Below are 17,540 nucleotides of genomic sequence, written 5' to 3'. Positions count from 1 at the left end.
AAATTTAAACCTGTCTTCAAGCTGTGAAGATTCTGGGTTCTTTCTTTCTTTTCTTCTTCTTTTTTTTTTTTTTCTTTTAGAAATTCCTCTGCTGGGAATGAAGTACAGCCTAACAAGGGATACAGCCATGATTTGCACCCTGATGATCAAATAAGAACCTGCAGGAAAGTAGTGATGACGAACATACCACTGTTGAAATAGTTTACGTATGCCAGAGCAAAACAAACCGTGACCAACTGATTCCTTCCATATTCATCACCCTTCCGCATCTCTCCAGTGTGTGGAAGCTTCTGAGTGCACATGGATTATCAAGTTTGCGGGCCCTTTTTCAGTCATAAAGAATAGTGTACCAGATGCTCTTGGTACACTGAATTTGTCACACTGTAGATAAGCTAATAACATTATGTGAGACCATGGTAGGGGGAAAATAAAAGATTCACATTTAATCCATATTAACTACCAGGAGACCCATCAAGGCAGTTGGGCTAGCTCATGATCCAGCAGCTTCTAGCAAATTAGCAGCCCATAACAACTTAGTTATATGAGCTGCAAGATTTTACACCATAAGCTCAACTCCATTAAAGTGAATTTGAGTACATGAATTCATGTACAAAGTATAACCTTAACATCTGTCTGTGCTTAGCTGATATTTTGTTTATGCCTTTTCAGGAACAGCCAAATTAGTTTTGCGTCCCCTGAAAGTAGGGACTGTAATTTCCTTCCACTGAGGCTCTGCCCGATGGGGTGGCCAGGACTGATCAACAGGAGCCTCTCTGGCCACAGCTCTGGGCAGCAAACTGCTCCTGATTCTGGCAGCTGTTTTGTACAGATTAAGCCAATTTTTTCCCAAACAATTTCCCTGTGCTACACAGTGGGAAAAGCAATAGTCTAGTCATCAATTAAACAGTCAACAAGACATGTGTATCTGATAAATACCACAGACCTGGTATTTAGTTAATCCAAGTGACTTCAATTGTATCCTGCTACACTCAGCATGGAGAACCTTTCTATTTTAATAAACCCAGGCCATTTTTCTCCTTCACAAAAATCAATGTCCTCCTTCCTTTTCCACAGTGTAGTAAATACTCTGTAGGGACTCTGGAAACAATATCATCACCATTACAACCGTTATTTCTGTTTTACGTATGAGGAAACAGAGGAATAGACCACTCATGTTTAACCAGATGTTAGTAAAGAAACAGGCATTCGATATATAGCATAAGATATTTTCCATGGAGTTTTATATATAGGATGAATAAATAAATATGTGAATAATCTAATGTTCCTATTCTTTTTCTGTCTTAAATAGCAAGTGTACATTAATCACTTGAATAGTATTTTCAGAATTCCCATATTATGTTCAGAAACCTCAGGAGCAGAAAAACATGTACTACATATATTATGGCTTTTCTAGATTTTTACACACCCAAACTTCATCTAGTTCTAATCAACCTGAATACTGTGTCTTACATGTTTCAGAATTTTACATGTGGATGGGATCTAGAAAGTTACTGATTGCATGATCCTTCTGCTTCCAGAGTCACTGCTCAGGCCTGAGCGAAAGTCACCGAGAAGGGTGGCTCAGTCACACATCTTTTATCCTTCCACTGAAAATCAACTCTGGTCATCAAAATTATAGTATGCCTTTCTATAAAAATCTAATATGAATAATTGATTCTGATTCTGACTGGTGGTCATTCGTACATTGAGTTTTTCATTGACAGAGTAGATTACCGCATTTGAAAACCACGCCTTCTCTTCTGTGATTCAAACGGGGTGATCTGATTGTTTTTAGAGGTTCCCCTCACTCTGACCACATCTGTCTCTGCTGTTTGTTGGTGCCTCCCTTCCCCAATTCATATCACAACATTCCATACAATATTTCAAATATGGTATGAAAAGCGCCAAGTATTATTAAAGGCCATTGCTTTTCTTATAACTTTGAAATTGAACTTCCATTAATGTCACTTAAGGCTATGGTAACTTTCATAATCTTGCCAAATAGGTGCTTCTATGAAACTTCAATTTAACTAGACTTCAACTACTTTTTGTTCTGAACCTCTGCCAAACCCGACGTCCCTACACTACCAACCTCTGTAACTGATACTTTTGAATCTACAGATAAGGCTAGACACGTATTCTACATTTTTTTCTTTTTGTTTTCATCTCTTCTCAGCATTTTACATTCCTCTTGAAACCAAATTCTGCATCAAGCATATGCAAATTTTCTTAGCCATGTGGGACCTGCTTGTTTTGAAGAAATCAATCCAATTCTCTGACTATAGCTTTGAAAAGAATGTACCTAATCCAGTGTGTCACACAGACCCTCTTCCGTGTTGATAATGATACCCTAAATAGTGTATCTGAAGGGATAAACATATGTCTAACTCCCATATCAGCAAAGATCAGCAAATACCTTGGAGTGTTTTCTAGCTCCTAGAGGCAATGCCGGTACTGTGCTGTCAGTGTTGTCCCACTGCCCCTGTCTGTAGAATGGTGTCTGAGTGTGCACTTATTTGCAGATGAAGGACAATCATTCACAATTACATGATCGTCTTCTTCAGTAATTTCAGACACAGTTATAATCAAGACATAGAGTCTTACAAGGAGAAATCTCGAAACTTCATAAATTATCTATTTCTCCTACCTCAGGTTTCCAATTTGATTGCCGACCTCCCTAGAATTCACTGAGGTGTGCAGCTCAGTTAATTGGAGGCAGCAGCTGCCCTTGAAGTGGGGGGTGCACAAGGGAACCCAGGGGGTTATGGAGAGTAAAGGTTTGGTCTTATATTTAAATGTACTGTGCTTATAAAAAAATAGGTTTTATTATATCTTCTAACGTGTACATTTTGGTACAGAAGTATATTTATATCATAGACAAATAAATGGGTATGTAATGGATATCTGTGCTCACTAGAGTGACATCTCCCTGAGGGAAGTGACTTTGTCATCACTTTATTTCTAGTTTTTAAAATAGCAACTGCTAAAGAGTAGATGCTCAGTAAATAGGGATATAATAATAATGACACTGACATTTTAAGAAAAACAGGGTCTTACGAAAAACATTGTTATGCTTTGGAAATTGTAAACACCTAAAGACTCAACAAATAGAATGGAAATGGTAAGTGAGGGTGCACGAAAAACACGAAGCAGCACAATGGCTGTAGATGAAAGTAGTGAAAAGAGACAAAAAAAATGGATGGGGAAAACAGGGAGGATGTCATAAGATCTGACCTTGACCCACACGTCTAACATTCACCTTAGCACTGAATGAATTTTCCCTTTTGTCCTGCCACAAATAAAGAACCAAGGAAGGGCTGATAGCAGAGCATGGGCCTGAAAAAATTAGACTTAGATCAGTCACAAGTCCTTCAACTCCGCTCAGCTCTTCTCACCTTGGACCCATCACCTGCACTGGTCTCCAAGTGATGTGCTTGTGTCCCCAGCCCCCACCCTGGCCTAACTCCCTGCAGAGAACTCTCAGATCAGCCGTCGACTTGCCCTTCTGCCTCCCTCATGCTAGTGTCTGTATCTGTAAAATAGGATGCCGTGTTTTTTAAACTGTGGTGCTAACAATCCTCCAGGGAGCCTATTAGAAATGCGGGTGTGCAGCCCTGTCTTTGAGAAGCTGAGTCAGGAAGTTGCATTTATAACAACTGCCTTGGGGATTCTGACATGGGTAGTTCCCACAATCTCCCATCACCAAGCCCTAAACTCCAGGCCCTGTGGGATTCCAAATTAGAACATGCTGATCAGTGGATCAAAGGGTTTGTAGCAAAGAGGGGAAGTTCTTTGAGCACCTGGATGAAGGTGAGCAGCAAAGCCAGACAGAGAGAGGGGCGTACAGTGAGGGAGTGTCTCTGAACAGGCAGAAATCTAGAAGGTTTTCTAAAATCTAAGAGTGATGGTGAAATTGTACCATCCGATAGAAGGCTGAAGGAGGGTGGGCTTCAGTTAAGCACAGATAGTTCAAAATCCTGCACTAATTTATTTCTGGGATCTTGGAAATAACATGTAATAAAATCAGTACTCAGCTTAAAGTTTCACATCTATCATACAGGAATCATAGGTAACACTTGGGGACCCTGTACAGCTTCAGTGAGATGTTGTAAGGAGATAATCAGAAGTGTACTGGGTGTACAAAATAAATTTTTTAATTTTTTATTTAAGAGTAACAACAAAATAAAAGGAAGGATCAAATTTATAAATTTTTATATGAAGAAGTGCAAATTTCCTGCATAATTTTATAGACCTGGAGATAAAATAAGTTCCTGGATGGAAAATAAATGACATTTGGCCAATACATGCACATTAAATTTACCAAATATATGCTCAAATATATGCTCATGGTGATATTATTTGACCATATCTTACCTGGAAAGTATGATGACAATGGGTGTAATTTTGTTATTTGTGGATCAAATCACCTGCTTCTATTTGTAGGTGATGATTGGAAACAAACAGACTCTGCAAACTAATGTGAAGTCCAGGGCAGCACCAGGCTGTGGCCCCAGGTCCGGGCACTACCAGCAGAGCCTGGCGTTGGCTGGGTCAAACGGCTGACCCATTCCACGGCCACAGCCTCATAGTTAACTCAAATCCTCCCTCTTTCATTCTTTTTCATCTCCGATTCTGTATTTACAATTTCCAATTTTTGGGAGACGTGCTCCATAATAATGTGAGTGCAGTTAATCCCCAACCTCAGCAAATAAGTTTAATTACATTTAACATTTCAATGCTGAATATAGTATCTCTCCAAGAAACCCTATTAATGCTAATGAAAATTACCAGAAATTGGTTCAGAAGAGCATGGGGCTTGGAATGAACAGAAGCAGCTGAAATTCATGAGGAGGAGCGTGTGACTAATGTGAAAGCTATGCAGTCAGTAATCATCTTCCGAGTTCCTGTCCTTGTAGGAACGCACAGTCAGACGCTCTGCTCTACCTGCTAAACAGTGGCCCAGGTGCACAGGGTGCAGAAAACTCAGCTATTCTCCTTATACTCAAACGATGAATTGACTGACACTTAAACTTGGCCTTTCTCCTTAAAAAAAAAAAAAAAGCTAGTCCTGTTGGAAGCCACAGACTAACTCAGTTTAACTCAGTATTCTTATTTCTAGAAGTAACTCTCCTACATTTGAAAAATATTTATACACAGGAGGTCACAACGTAATTGCCTGCAGTACGGTGTTCATGAAATTATTAGAGCTTGCAGAGTTCACATTTAAAATCTCATGTGCTGAGTTCAATTCAACTTGTCAGATGGAAGATAAATGAAATGAAACAGAAACAGGTGATCTGATCCACAAATAACAAAATTACACCCATTGTCATCCTGCTTTCCAGGTAAGATATGGTCAAATAATATCACCATGAGCATGATTAACATTCACTGGTAATTTTTTTTTTTGTAGAGACAGAGTCTCACTTTATGGCCCTCAGTAGAGTGCCGTGGCTCACACAGCTCACAGCAACCTCCAACTCCTGGGCTTAGGCGATTCTCCTGCCTCAGCCTCCTGAGCAGCTGGGACTACAGGCGCCCGCCACAACACCCGGCTATTTTTTGGTTGCAGTTCAGCCGGGGCCGGGTTTGAACCCGCCATCCTCGGTATATGGGGCCGGCGCCTTACCGACTGAGCCACAGGCGCCACTCCATTCACTGGTAATTTTTAAGATCTTACGGATTTATTTTGTTTTTTGAGTAGAACTTAATGGAGCTTCCAGTGGAATATGGTCACATCAGTACTCTAGGCCATGGAATCATTTTTCCCATGTTAAAAGAGGACAGAAACATGAAGAAAGACATGATTTGGTATCTTAGAGGTATATAATTCTTTTTTTTAATCTTACAAGGGTATATGTGAAACTTAGTAAATGTAGAATGTAAATGTCTTAACACAATATAATTCTTTATGTGCTCTTTATACCTCTATCTTTATAGAGGTATATACTTCTTTATGTGCTCTTTATGAAAAACGGACTTTGGAGAATGTGCAGATTAATCACAGACCGTTAGGGAGAGGTGGGGTATCACCATAACACTCATGCTTTTTATGTTGGAAGAAAAGGCTAAGAACACACAGGTTGAAGGCATTTGTCAAGTTTCTACAGATAGAGAGGGGAAAAGACAAGAAAAGAGGCCTTTCATTTTTCTTACAGCTCCTCTGATGACATATACCATGCCATAGAAAGGATATTCTCAAGTCCCCTTCACTACACAGCACAGGAGTCTTGGTGAAGAGTGTTGGTGCATAAGGAATTTTTAATCTGCTGCCTGTAAATGACCACTTACTTTCTCTTCTACTTAAGACAGAATATGGGTTGCAAGTGACAATTTCCAATAATCACCACTGTATTTTTTCTTAAAGTCTGGGGAAAGAAAAGGAACACCATACATTTGATATTAGGAAATACACAGAAAATATTACACATATATTATATATGTACAGAGGGTATTAAAATGTATACACATTTTAAGAAAGGAAAAACCTACATTAAAATGGTCATAATCTATACTGATAATAAAAGATGAACACAAATCAGGTTGTGCACCTCTTATGACCACAGAAGTCAAATGTGACTTGAATATTACAAATTTAATACAGTTTTTTCCTTTCGTACAATGTGTATGTGTTCTTTTAGCATCCTCTGTATTTTCCGATTCTCATGTGTTCATTCAACAAATACACCAGGCCTGATCTAGTTGTTGGTGACACATCAGTGAAAAAATCGACCAAAACCCCTGCCCTCAGGGAGTTTACCTTCTAGTGGAGAAAATAGTCAACACAATGAAAGGCGCCCTGTGGTAAAGGCAATGGAGAGAAACAATTCAGGAAAAGAAGGCGGTGGGGAGGAGAATTAAGTGACAGCATCAATAACATTGACCAAGTAACATCGGAGCAAAGATCTGAAAGGAGGAAGTGAGGCACGTGTGTATCAGGGCTGGTGGCTGGGGAGAAAGGGGAGCTTGGATGGTCTTTCAAGCAAAAGAAAACAGCAAATGTAAAGGCCAAGTGCTGGCAGCATGTTCTTAAAAAGGCGAGAAGAGTCTTATCCTGAAGCAAAGTGAACAAGAGGGAAGATTCTTAGGAGACAAAGGAGGAACGGGTGGCAGGTGGCAGATTATGGAGGCCCTTGTTGGTCACTACAAGGACTTTGACTTTTACCCTGAATAAAGTGGTGAGAGGATTTACATTGTCATAGGATTCCTCTGAAGATAATCTTTATATCCAATTATTAATGGTTCTTATGTACAAGTTACTTAATCTCTCTTCATCTCAGCTCCATGAGGAACAAACACCTATTTAAAGGCACTGTGTAAACAGCTGCCCTGGGCTTGCTCTGCTTGGCCGGGCCAACATCTGCAAATCTGTTACGACATCACAGGTGGTGGTTCCTACAGCGGGGTCCCCACCAGATTTTCAGATCTTAACCCCTAGGAAATGCCTCTTTCCATTTCTGTGTATGGCACCTCAGATGATGTTTAGCACATGGAAGGGACTCAACAAACATTTGCTGATACAAGGTGCTGCAAAGACAAGCATCATAGAAGAACTACAAAACAGAACTCTGCACCAGAATTCATGCCGTAGGAAGCTGCTTGTAGAAACACAAACATAAGTCTTTGTTGTTAAGCAATTCCAGCTGGAACTTTGGTCAGATGTACTGGCTAGGATTCTCCAACTTGACAATACGATCACAGAAATGGACTACAGATGGAATTGTCTGGGCAAATGTATTTCTTGAACAACTATTTCTTTTCTTAAATGTATGGACAAAATTTTTGAGTAAATATACATTTTTTTTTAAATTGAAATCATTTTTTTTTTATTAATTGTGAGGATAAAACATATAAGCAAAACAGCCTAAAAAAGATTTCGCAACTTGGCATTTGAAAATCTTCAGCATGTGTGATCTTAGCCAAAAGGCTAAGAAGTGATGAAGTATTTTTTTAATCACATTTTGTTTGAGCCTCTGCTTATAAAGTATCGTCTAAAAGACCTAATCAGACTGTTTTAAGATGTATACACGTGATATAAATATCTGGATTTTAAAAAAAATCCTTAAATCATGTTAAATGACCAGTTTTCTGAAGTAAAAAGAAGTTTTTTTAATCTGTTCTGAATCACAAATATTTTTAAGTACAGGGGAGGCACAAATGAAATCTATGAAGTCACTGTGAATTCTGGTCACTGATTCTCTCCGCAAGCTTTCTGAATAAAAACAATCTGGAAATACTTGAATGGTAAAGGTTTTCTATAATTACAGGCTGTATGCATCCTATTTACACCTGTGCCATTTAGAATGATCAAAACATGTAATTATTGTATTCTAGTCCTAACATAAAACTCATCGTTGGGAACCCAATAATCTCTGTGAGGAAGGGAGTGAAAGCGACAAGTTAGCTATCCAGCACATTGCATTCTTACCGTGACTTTCTACAGGGACACTAGCGGGGTGATTTTTATGACTTTAGTCTTCATAAATAATTTTATTCTGGGTGGGGTCATTCCTTTAACTGTGCACTGAAGGAGAAGAAGACCCACAATTTCCAATCACTGTAACTTAATTCTTACTTACGAAAGGCTATTTACATGGAAAATCATAACTTTCATAAAATCTAAAGTACATCTCCATGACACACCAAGCTTCACTCAAAACAATGATTAAAAGGTTAGTTTCCAACCATGAGTTCATAGGGAAATGGCACATGATCCTGACAGCCACCTCCAGAATGATGTGGTCATCCGACTTTTGCAATCTCAGTGTTCGCACGCTGAGCAGACGGGCAGCCGTGGAGGAGGCGCGATCCGTGCCCACTGTGTCCCCCACCCCTCGCGTCAACCTGCAATTTTAAAACTTTACCTAAAATCATCACAAAAACAACAATCATGAAAGCACTGAAACCCAAAACAGTTAGTTTCCACTTTGTTTCTTTTACCTTTGTTGTACCTTTGAGAATAAATGGTCCTTAAACACTTGAAAACTGTGGTCTAGGCAAACAAGTCCACTAGTCCCAGGGATGAAAGGTTACTCTTCCCTCTCTCCCGGCCGGCCGCGGTGGGGCCGGCGGTTCCAGTCCACCCGTCGGCACCTCCCTCCCTGCACCGTGGTGGAAGGAACCACAGAGGCGCTCAAAAACCGCAGAGGGAGCGAAGAACAGCCTCAGGAAAGTCAAGACGCTGAATTATCATAATTTAATTTCTGCTTTCACTCACAAACAGTTTAAGAGAAAGCAAAGCAAGACTCATCTGAGATACCATAAGCCTAGTGGTTGCCTTCTTAAAAAAGAGAAGAATAGAGTTCAGCCAGGCACAAAGGTCTCCATGGCAACAGTGAATTTAGACCCCCTCTGGCATTATTTATGCAACATTTCATCACAAAAGGACCCTCCCACTAGCTTGCCTAGCAAATGCTAGTTTTCAAATCTTCCAATTCTTTGCCCTATATTTGTATCTGGATTCTTAGCTATCTATACCTCAACATAAAAAAATAAAATAAAAAAGCAACAGCAACCAGAAAACAGAGATCAGGAGACAGATTCTCAAAGTGAATCTACATTTTGTATTCTTGGTGAATTCAAAAGTGAGAGATGGATTCAAGATGGTTTAGAGTTCATATTCAAAGCCAATCTAGTTTTGATTTCAAAGATGGAGAGTCGTTCGGAAAATACGTTTATTAAATTATTTTATTTTTTGAAATGAGACAGCAATTCAAAGGGCAAACATAAAAATCTAACCAACCCCAAAACCTCACAGAAAATAGAACTTGTCTAAGTGCTGACTTTGAAGCTAGATTTTTTTATAATGCTATCCACCCCCACCTACTTCCAGCTATCATACTTGCTCAAACAACTCTTTTGCATCTTTTACGTGGTTCTATTTCAGACACAACTTCCAAAAACATAAACTCAGCAAAGTCTTTCAAATACTTTTCATTGAACTGTGTACCAAATGGATCCAAGGTTCACAATTAATCATTAGATGACAAGGGACAAGTTAAACAGAGATCCCCCAATGTAATTAGGTTGCTGTGGGTATTAATACGATGATCCCTACTGAAGCCTTTTCCAATTCTAAAACAATAGAAAATATAAATTGGTAGGTTTAACAGTGGGTGATGTTGAAAGAAAGCACTGCTATTCACTCTCTTAAAAGGGTTGTATTTAGTATTAGCTCAAATAAGAACTAAACAGGGTGACTTTCAGAAAACAAAGTTTTGATTATTTTTAAAACAATGCACACTTCTTATTAAAAACCCAAACACTATATATTTTGATGAAGTGCAGAGGATTATTATTTCACACACTTTCTACACAAGTCCCACTCTCCTTTTAACATAACTGGCATGTCTAGACCTAACTCAAGGTGACTAACACGGGTCTTGATTGATTCTATGTTGTCTTTTAGACAATTTTGCAAGAAAGGCTCGTGGGTACCTGTATTTCCTATTAATTACTGTATATTTATGAAGATTTTAGGTTGCCTGCAAATTAGGCAAGTGTCCCCATGATGTAACCCCAGGAGGCCTTAGTCACCTGGAATGGGGCATTTCTGATACCAGTAGAAAGACAACTCACCATCCTGCTCTGGGAAGGAGTCTCCAGAACTGGGCCCTATTTAGAAGTTTATACAGCTTAGGTGTCACACCTTTCCCTTTTCTTAATTCTGTAGAAATCATTCAGATACTTTCTGACACTGAAAATTGTAGAAGAGAATTTAAAAGGCAAATCTTTATTTCTCTTCTTGTAAAAAAATAATTTTCCCAGGTGAGAGCTGTAAAAATAACAACCCACACATTGGCTCCCGGTTACCCCTCTGCCGTGTCTGTTGCCTTTCTCGTAGCTGCTTCCACATCCTTACCCCTCTCTTCGCTTTCTTTCCTCCCTCCAGCCCTCTTTGTTTCTGGACTTTCCTTCTGCTTCTCACTTCTAATATGGTTTCATTTCCGGTTTCATCTTTTCCTTCCCCCCATTTTCCAGCAGGTCAGCAGCTCACTGTTACTCCTTTCTATCTTCTTACTCTCATGATCTTTACTTTGATTTCATTATTTTTCACGATTTCAAGTTTTTTTTAGGCTATAAAAAAGAATGGTTAACTTTCCCTTACATCTCTTAGGGGTAATTTTATTTGGGGGAGTTATATTTTCTCTGCCTTTTGCACATTATCGTTGCCTTCCTTTTATCTCTTCCTCATTTCACGTCAATCGGCTGTCTTGTATGGAAACTTTTCTGTTTATTGCCTATTTTGGGATGATGGCAACCTTACCTTGCCCTGACTTTTGCGTAATAATAGAATGGAGAGGGGAGCAGTGCTGAGTATAAGAGAAGCAAAGGCAAGTGGTAACCAAAAATGTAGGTCTGAGGCTGCCCCACCCACCCCCTGAAATGATCCTTTTGTGGGAGCTTGTTTGCCACAGGGCTCCCTGTCTCTCCCGTGTCCTCACCTGTCTGCAGCACTCTGTCTCCACCTGAGAATCTAGATCAGGAACCTACCTACACACTTACCTTCTTCCTTCCTTCCTTCTCTCTTTCCTCTTTTTTCTTTTTTTAATGAAACATGCAAACTGCATGGTATCTGGAAAGAGATATCTAAACTCTGCATACTTCCTTTACATTCAGTTCACAGTATTATTATAAATGGAATTTGATTCCCAATTTTTTTTTTTTTTTTGAGACAGAGTCTCACTTTGTCACCCACAGTAGAGTGCCATGGCATCATCACAGCAGCCTCAAACTCTTGGCCTCAAGGGATTCTCTTGCCTCAGCCTTCTAAGTAGCTGGGACTACAGGTGTCCATCACAAGGCCCAGCTAGTTTTAGTGAGAGAGTCTCGCTCTGGCTCAAGCTGGTGTCTTTGATTTCCTAACAGGTACGATTTTTGGTTCATGTTCATGTTCCCAAGAAAGAAGGAGAATAAATTCGACATTGTGAGATAACCATAATAATGCTTTAAACAAAATCCTGAAGAGGTATAAACATACGTTCTTGACAAATTTCAACAGTCGTTTATGAGCAAAAATAAATAAATAAATTTTGCAAATTAGGAATGAAGAAAAATTTCTTAATTTGAAAATTAAAAAGTCTACCTAGAAGTAAGAATCAGAGTTAAACACTGAAAACTTCTCCTTAAATATGAATATCATTCATTGATACTACTTTAACTAGAAATCTTGAGCAAAAAAGTAAAAATAAAAGACCATTATAAAAAACATTATGGAAAAACAAATTCTTTAGATGAATACTCCATTTTGTGGCAATTCTACCCCATGTATATACACAAATACACAATTCTGTAAAAGAGGTAAGACCTTCTCACTAAACACTGCACCACACTACTAAAATTAAAGCAATCTAAATGACTGGAGGAAAATACCAAGCTTTTGGATCAGCAGGACAAGATTATAAAGCAGGGGTGTAACCTAAGGCCTGTCGGCCTACATGCCGATTTTGTAAAGACTTTTTTTGCTTGTCTGTGGTGTTTGAATCACATAGGGTAACATAATGTATACGTGGTGCATGGACTTTTTTTTTTATGGCTAATAAGCTTTCCTTAGTGTTTGTGTATTTATTCTGCAGCCCAAGACAACTCTTATTCTTTCAATGTGCAGCAGAAAAGAAAAAAGGTTAAACAAGGTTTCAACCACCTCGGAATAATTGATAGATTTAACACAGTCCAGTTAAAGCCTCAGTCTACTTCATTTTTTTTTTTTCATTTGTTTTTTTTTTTTTGGAGCTGGGTAGTGGGGTTCAAGTAAGGAATAGTGAATTCTAAAATTTATGTGGAAGTGAAGAGGGCATAGAAGAGTATGTAGTCTTGGAGGGAGAGAATGAGGCCAGATGACTGAGCTTACCAGACAACCTGGCAAATTATGAAACTAGAATTAAGGTTATGCGGTATCCGAGTTAGAAGGAACAAACAGAACAGTGGAGCAGAAGAGAATGCACACGTGCCACACACACAACTACTTTGTGAAAGTTACAATACTGCAGTCCGGAGGGAAGGACAGTGCCTTTGCCTATTGGTAAAATGCACCTTAAACTCCATAGCAAAAAAAAAAAAAAAAATTTATATATAAATACATCACTTTCATGTGGAGTGCAGGAGCAGATGTGAAAGACTAAATGCAAAAGCTTCGAGAGTAACATACACAGCATCAGGCATGACCTTGGAGTAGCCAAGGCTTCTTTTTTTATTATTATTTCTTATTAAATCTTAACTTAGTACATTGATGCATTTATGGAGTTCACTATACTGATTTGATACACCATGAGGAAGGCCTACATTGCACTGGTTAACACATTCATCATAATTATACTCATTTCTTAATAGTTTTGAAATGTACCATTGCATCATGCACATTAGGTGAGGTCCCCCCAAATGCCCTCTCTCTCCTCTTCCCTACTTTCTGGACTATAGTTGTTTTGCCATTCATATGAGTGTGTAGGTGGTTATATATTGATTTCATAGTAGTACTGAGTACATTGGATACTTTTTTTTCTATTTTTGAGATACTTTACTAGGAAGAATATGTCCCAGCTCCATCCAGGTAAACATAAAAAATGTGAAGTCTCCATCTTTTTTATGGCTGCATAGTATTCCATGGTGTACATATACCACAATTTGTTAAACCATTCATGGGTCGATGGGCACTTGGGCTGTTTCCATGTCTTGGCAATTATGAATTGGGCTGAAATAAACATTTTGGTGCAAATGTCTTTGTTGTGAAATAATTTTTGATCATCTGGGTATATACTTAGTAGAGGAATTGCAGGATCGAACGGTAAGTCTACTTTTAGTTCCTTGAGTGTTCTCCAAACTTCTTTCCAAAAAGGTCGTATTAGCTTGCATTCCCACCAGCAGTGTAGAAGTGTTCCCTTCTCTCTGCATCCACACCAACATCTATAGTTTTAGGATTTTGTGATGTGGGCTAATCTTACTGGAGTTAGATAACATTTCAAGGTTTTCATTTGCATTTCTCTGATGATTAAGGATGATGAGCATTTTTTCATGTGTTTGTAGGCCAAGGCTTCTTAAGTAGAGCATAAAATGTGCTCAGCATGAAAGGAAATTAAAAAGTTATAAATAGGGCCATATTATAATAAAATGGGGGAAATCCTGTCTACCAAAGATGCCATTAAGGAAGTCAAAGTACACTTATGGAAGAAAATATTTTCATTCTCTCTCTGGAATGTGTACATCTGGAATGACAAAATATAAAACTAATACGCAAGCTAATAGAACTAGGGGCAAAGTACTTGAACTAGTACTTCATAAAAGAGAACATCCACATGACCCACATGGCATATAAGTAAATGAAAAAAATGATGAACTTCATTACTCATTCAGATATACAACTGTGAAGGAGCCAATACTTAGCCAGTAGAATGGTTAATATTGAGTGGGGGGGAGAGAGAGGGAGACAGTGCCAAATATTGGCAAGTATAAGTTGCTGTCAGAACTTTTGTAAACTGTAACACTGGAAAATGGTAAAATAAATGTGATGTTTGTTCATCTCTTCAAAAGCTCTTTATATGAACATTCTATTTCGTGGCAACTCTACCCCATGTATAACACGACAGAACCATCAACATAAGGACAGCAGAAGACATCTCCAATCCTCCTGTCAGTCCCAAGAGGACACCAGTGAAACTGTCCATAATGAGAATGGATACAGTATGGTTTACGTACATAAGGAAATGAACTACGGATGGCCACATACCATATTATAACTGAGTGTCCCACACATACAGCGAAAAAGTCATACTTACTGGCATACACAGTTTTCTTTATGCATGTTTTATTTTAAAAAATAAAGTCCTAAATTATGTATTTCCAATCCTAGATTTTTGAGGATATAACAGGCATGTATGAAAACAGAAACATTGTTTATCTACAAAATGTTCTTGATTTTAAAACAAGAAACATTTTAATTTCAGAGGTTTCCAGCAATACCATTGCCAATTTTATTTTTAAAAGAAAATAAAGAATGGTTAGGTTTTACAAAATCAAAGTAGAACTGAAAAATGAATGTGGTATCATTAACTTTAGAATAATTTACTCTGTTGTAGGCCTCTTGAACCAATAATCCAGGAGATTATTATTCTCTCTTTCAGGAGAAAAAAAAAGGCTACATTGTAATGTCTTGTTGTACATTGTTATCTACTAACACCGACAGCGAAGTGGAAGAATAATTAGTGCTAGCATAGTTTAATATTATAAAATTTAATATTATAAATAGGTGACTTTGTACTGATTTACAAACAAGTTTAACATGAATATTTAAAATTTATATTTTAATAAAACTTGATATTTAGGTGAGCTTCTTTGAAAGACTTGACTCTTTCTTGAAATTGTAGCTTTTTTATTTTCGGAGAATCAGCATTCCAGGGTAAAACTCTATAATTCTGTTTGTTATCCTTCCAGACTCTCAGGTATTAAATTACATGCGATCCGCAGCCAAATTACGGACTCTGCCTTCCAAGGGGCACAGTGAAGCTCCAGCACAAAAGGCCTCTTGCAATTAAATAGTTGCAAGAAGTAATATTTTTAGAGCCAGCTCAGCTATTCACTTGTAGTCCAGCAGTTATCCCTGCTGTCCATGGCCAAAGTGGATTGGAGGAGGAGTAAAGAAAGGAAGGAGAGGGGGAAGAGGAAGGAAGTCAAACAAAGCTGGGCTTCTGCCGAGGGCCCTGGGAGGGAAAACTACTCAGAAAGCCCAGCGCGGGCTGCTGCCATCCTGAACTCTCCAAACCCACTCTCAGACTCAGAAATGGAAGTTCAAGTCAGCGCACACTAGCTCTTATTCCTGAATCCGTGTAAATCTGAACCCCACGATGGGAGTGAGGGTAAACTAAACGCCACTAATAAGATACGTTCTGGTTATTCTTAGTTCTATCGGGTCTACGTGGTGTCTTATTTGGGATCTTGCTCCAGGAAAGTTAAACACCTGCATTCCCTCAAGGGCTCAAACTAAAGCTCATGCAATGACAGATTAAGAAGCCCAAGCAATTTCAGAGGCAGCTATCTCCTGCAGCATGAAATGAATTTCAGTGCACTCAAAGCACGCGTGGCTTCTCAAATAGGACACGTATAACAGTTGACCACCCTGGTAATAGTTCAACAAACCTCTCGGCATTCCTGAGGTTGTGAATTTTCAATCCATGAAATCCATGTGATTTTACATTTTTGGCATAAACGAAGCTTGGAGACAGCAATCCTCAGTTATCAGATACACAATGGCAACAATTGCAAGGGGATGAATTCAGAATACATTTAAACGTGTGTTAATGAATTAGAGGTAAGGAAGCACTTAGAAATGCCTCCTAAAATGCCACAACGCACATTTCACAGTTCTTTCCAAATGATATTAATAACTAAAGTGCGGAATTCTTATTTTCAGAGCAATCTCTCTGTCTTTCTCTCTCTGACACACACACACACCACAAACACACACACAGGTGCACACCTTTGCAAAATGCAAAATTTTAAATTAAATTCCTTCTGTCTAAACAGGAACTATTTTCTGCTTATTACCGGATGGAAAGTGTCTATGATAGTTTAGTCTTTTACACATCTCAAACATACATTTAAGGCCACATCTTCTAAGCAATAAATCAATGTAGCTGATCACTAAGAATGTTGCATCTTAATCTCCAAGCATTCAGAGTGGTGTGTGTTTCAATTTTTTGGCATAATTGCCTCATGTCTTTCTTTGACATCCTTTAACATTTATGTAAAGTAGTAACCATGAATAATACTTTGTCAAAACAGAGTGGGCCCTGTTTCTTTGGCTGGACTTAGGTATTATGTCATCGCCCCCTGCCGAGACACCTAAGGAATACCAATCCCACTAAGACACTAGCCAAAGAGACTACTTTCAAAACATTTCTTTGCAAAAACTAAAAAAAAAAATTTTAAGGTTCAAAGGAACAGAGGCATGCCCTGAAAGCAAATGAGTAAATTCTTGAAAACCACTACATTTCAAAACATGAAATCATAACTATAAAAATATTATTCTATAATTATTCCTCTTATTATATGATATAATCTCTTGGGTATTTGTCACAGAATTCCTTACATTTAGGTTGGAACATTCTGCCCCCAAAATGTTACCTCCCTAGGATAAGGCTTGGAGTCTTATTAATTGTTGGAATACTGTATTATCCTTTAAGAATTCTGAAAACTTTTCATCAAGACTTTTTCAATACACCTTTCTATTTTTTAATATTTCCCATATAGTGAGTATCTTAAAAATGGAGTCCTTTAGTGTATATTAGACGTGAAGCTGGTTCTAGAATAGATATTGTGTAATTTGAATTTAGTGTCTGGATGTCCACTGGCTTGGCTTATAGGTTTATAAAGTTCCTCAATACTGACTTTGCTCCTTTAAGACTTCAGTTCATCTGGAATTAAATGATTCTTCGGCATTATCAAAACTGCTCACATCATCTGATGAAACGTAAGGCTCATTTAGCTCTGCGGATTTAAATTATGTTCTCTATTTCTTTCTCTAAGTTTATAATTTAGCCTCAGCCAATAAT

General features: G+C 38.3%; 1 protein-coding gene across 3 annotated transcripts in view; it reads right to left on the bottom strand.

Annotated features, from left to right (window-relative positions):
* CTNND2 (catenin delta 2) overlaps positions 1-17,540 on the bottom strand; it is a 943,962-nt gene that overhangs the window by 644,863 nt on the left and 281,559 nt on the right. The window contains exon 1 of one of the 3 annotated variants that reach the window (XM_053592981.1): positions 8,941-9,221. The exons of the other annotated variants lie outside the window; for them this stretch is intronic. The gene's annotated coding sequence lies outside the window, so the exon portion shown is untranslated. Of the gene's footprint in view, positions 1-8,940; positions 9,222-17,540 lie in introns of those variants that run through there. 3 annotated transcript variants of the gene reach the window in all.

This window comes from Nycticebus coucang, chromosome 1, assembly GCF_027406575.1.
Source record: "Nycticebus coucang isolate mNycCou1 chromosome 1, mNycCou1.pri, whole genome shotgun sequence".
Classification (NCBI taxonomy): domain Eukaryota; kingdom Metazoa; phylum Chordata; class Mammalia; order Primates; family Lorisidae; genus Nycticebus; species Nycticebus coucang.
Note: the sequence above shows the minus strand (reverse complement) of the source record. Positions and strands in the feature narration are given on the sequence as shown.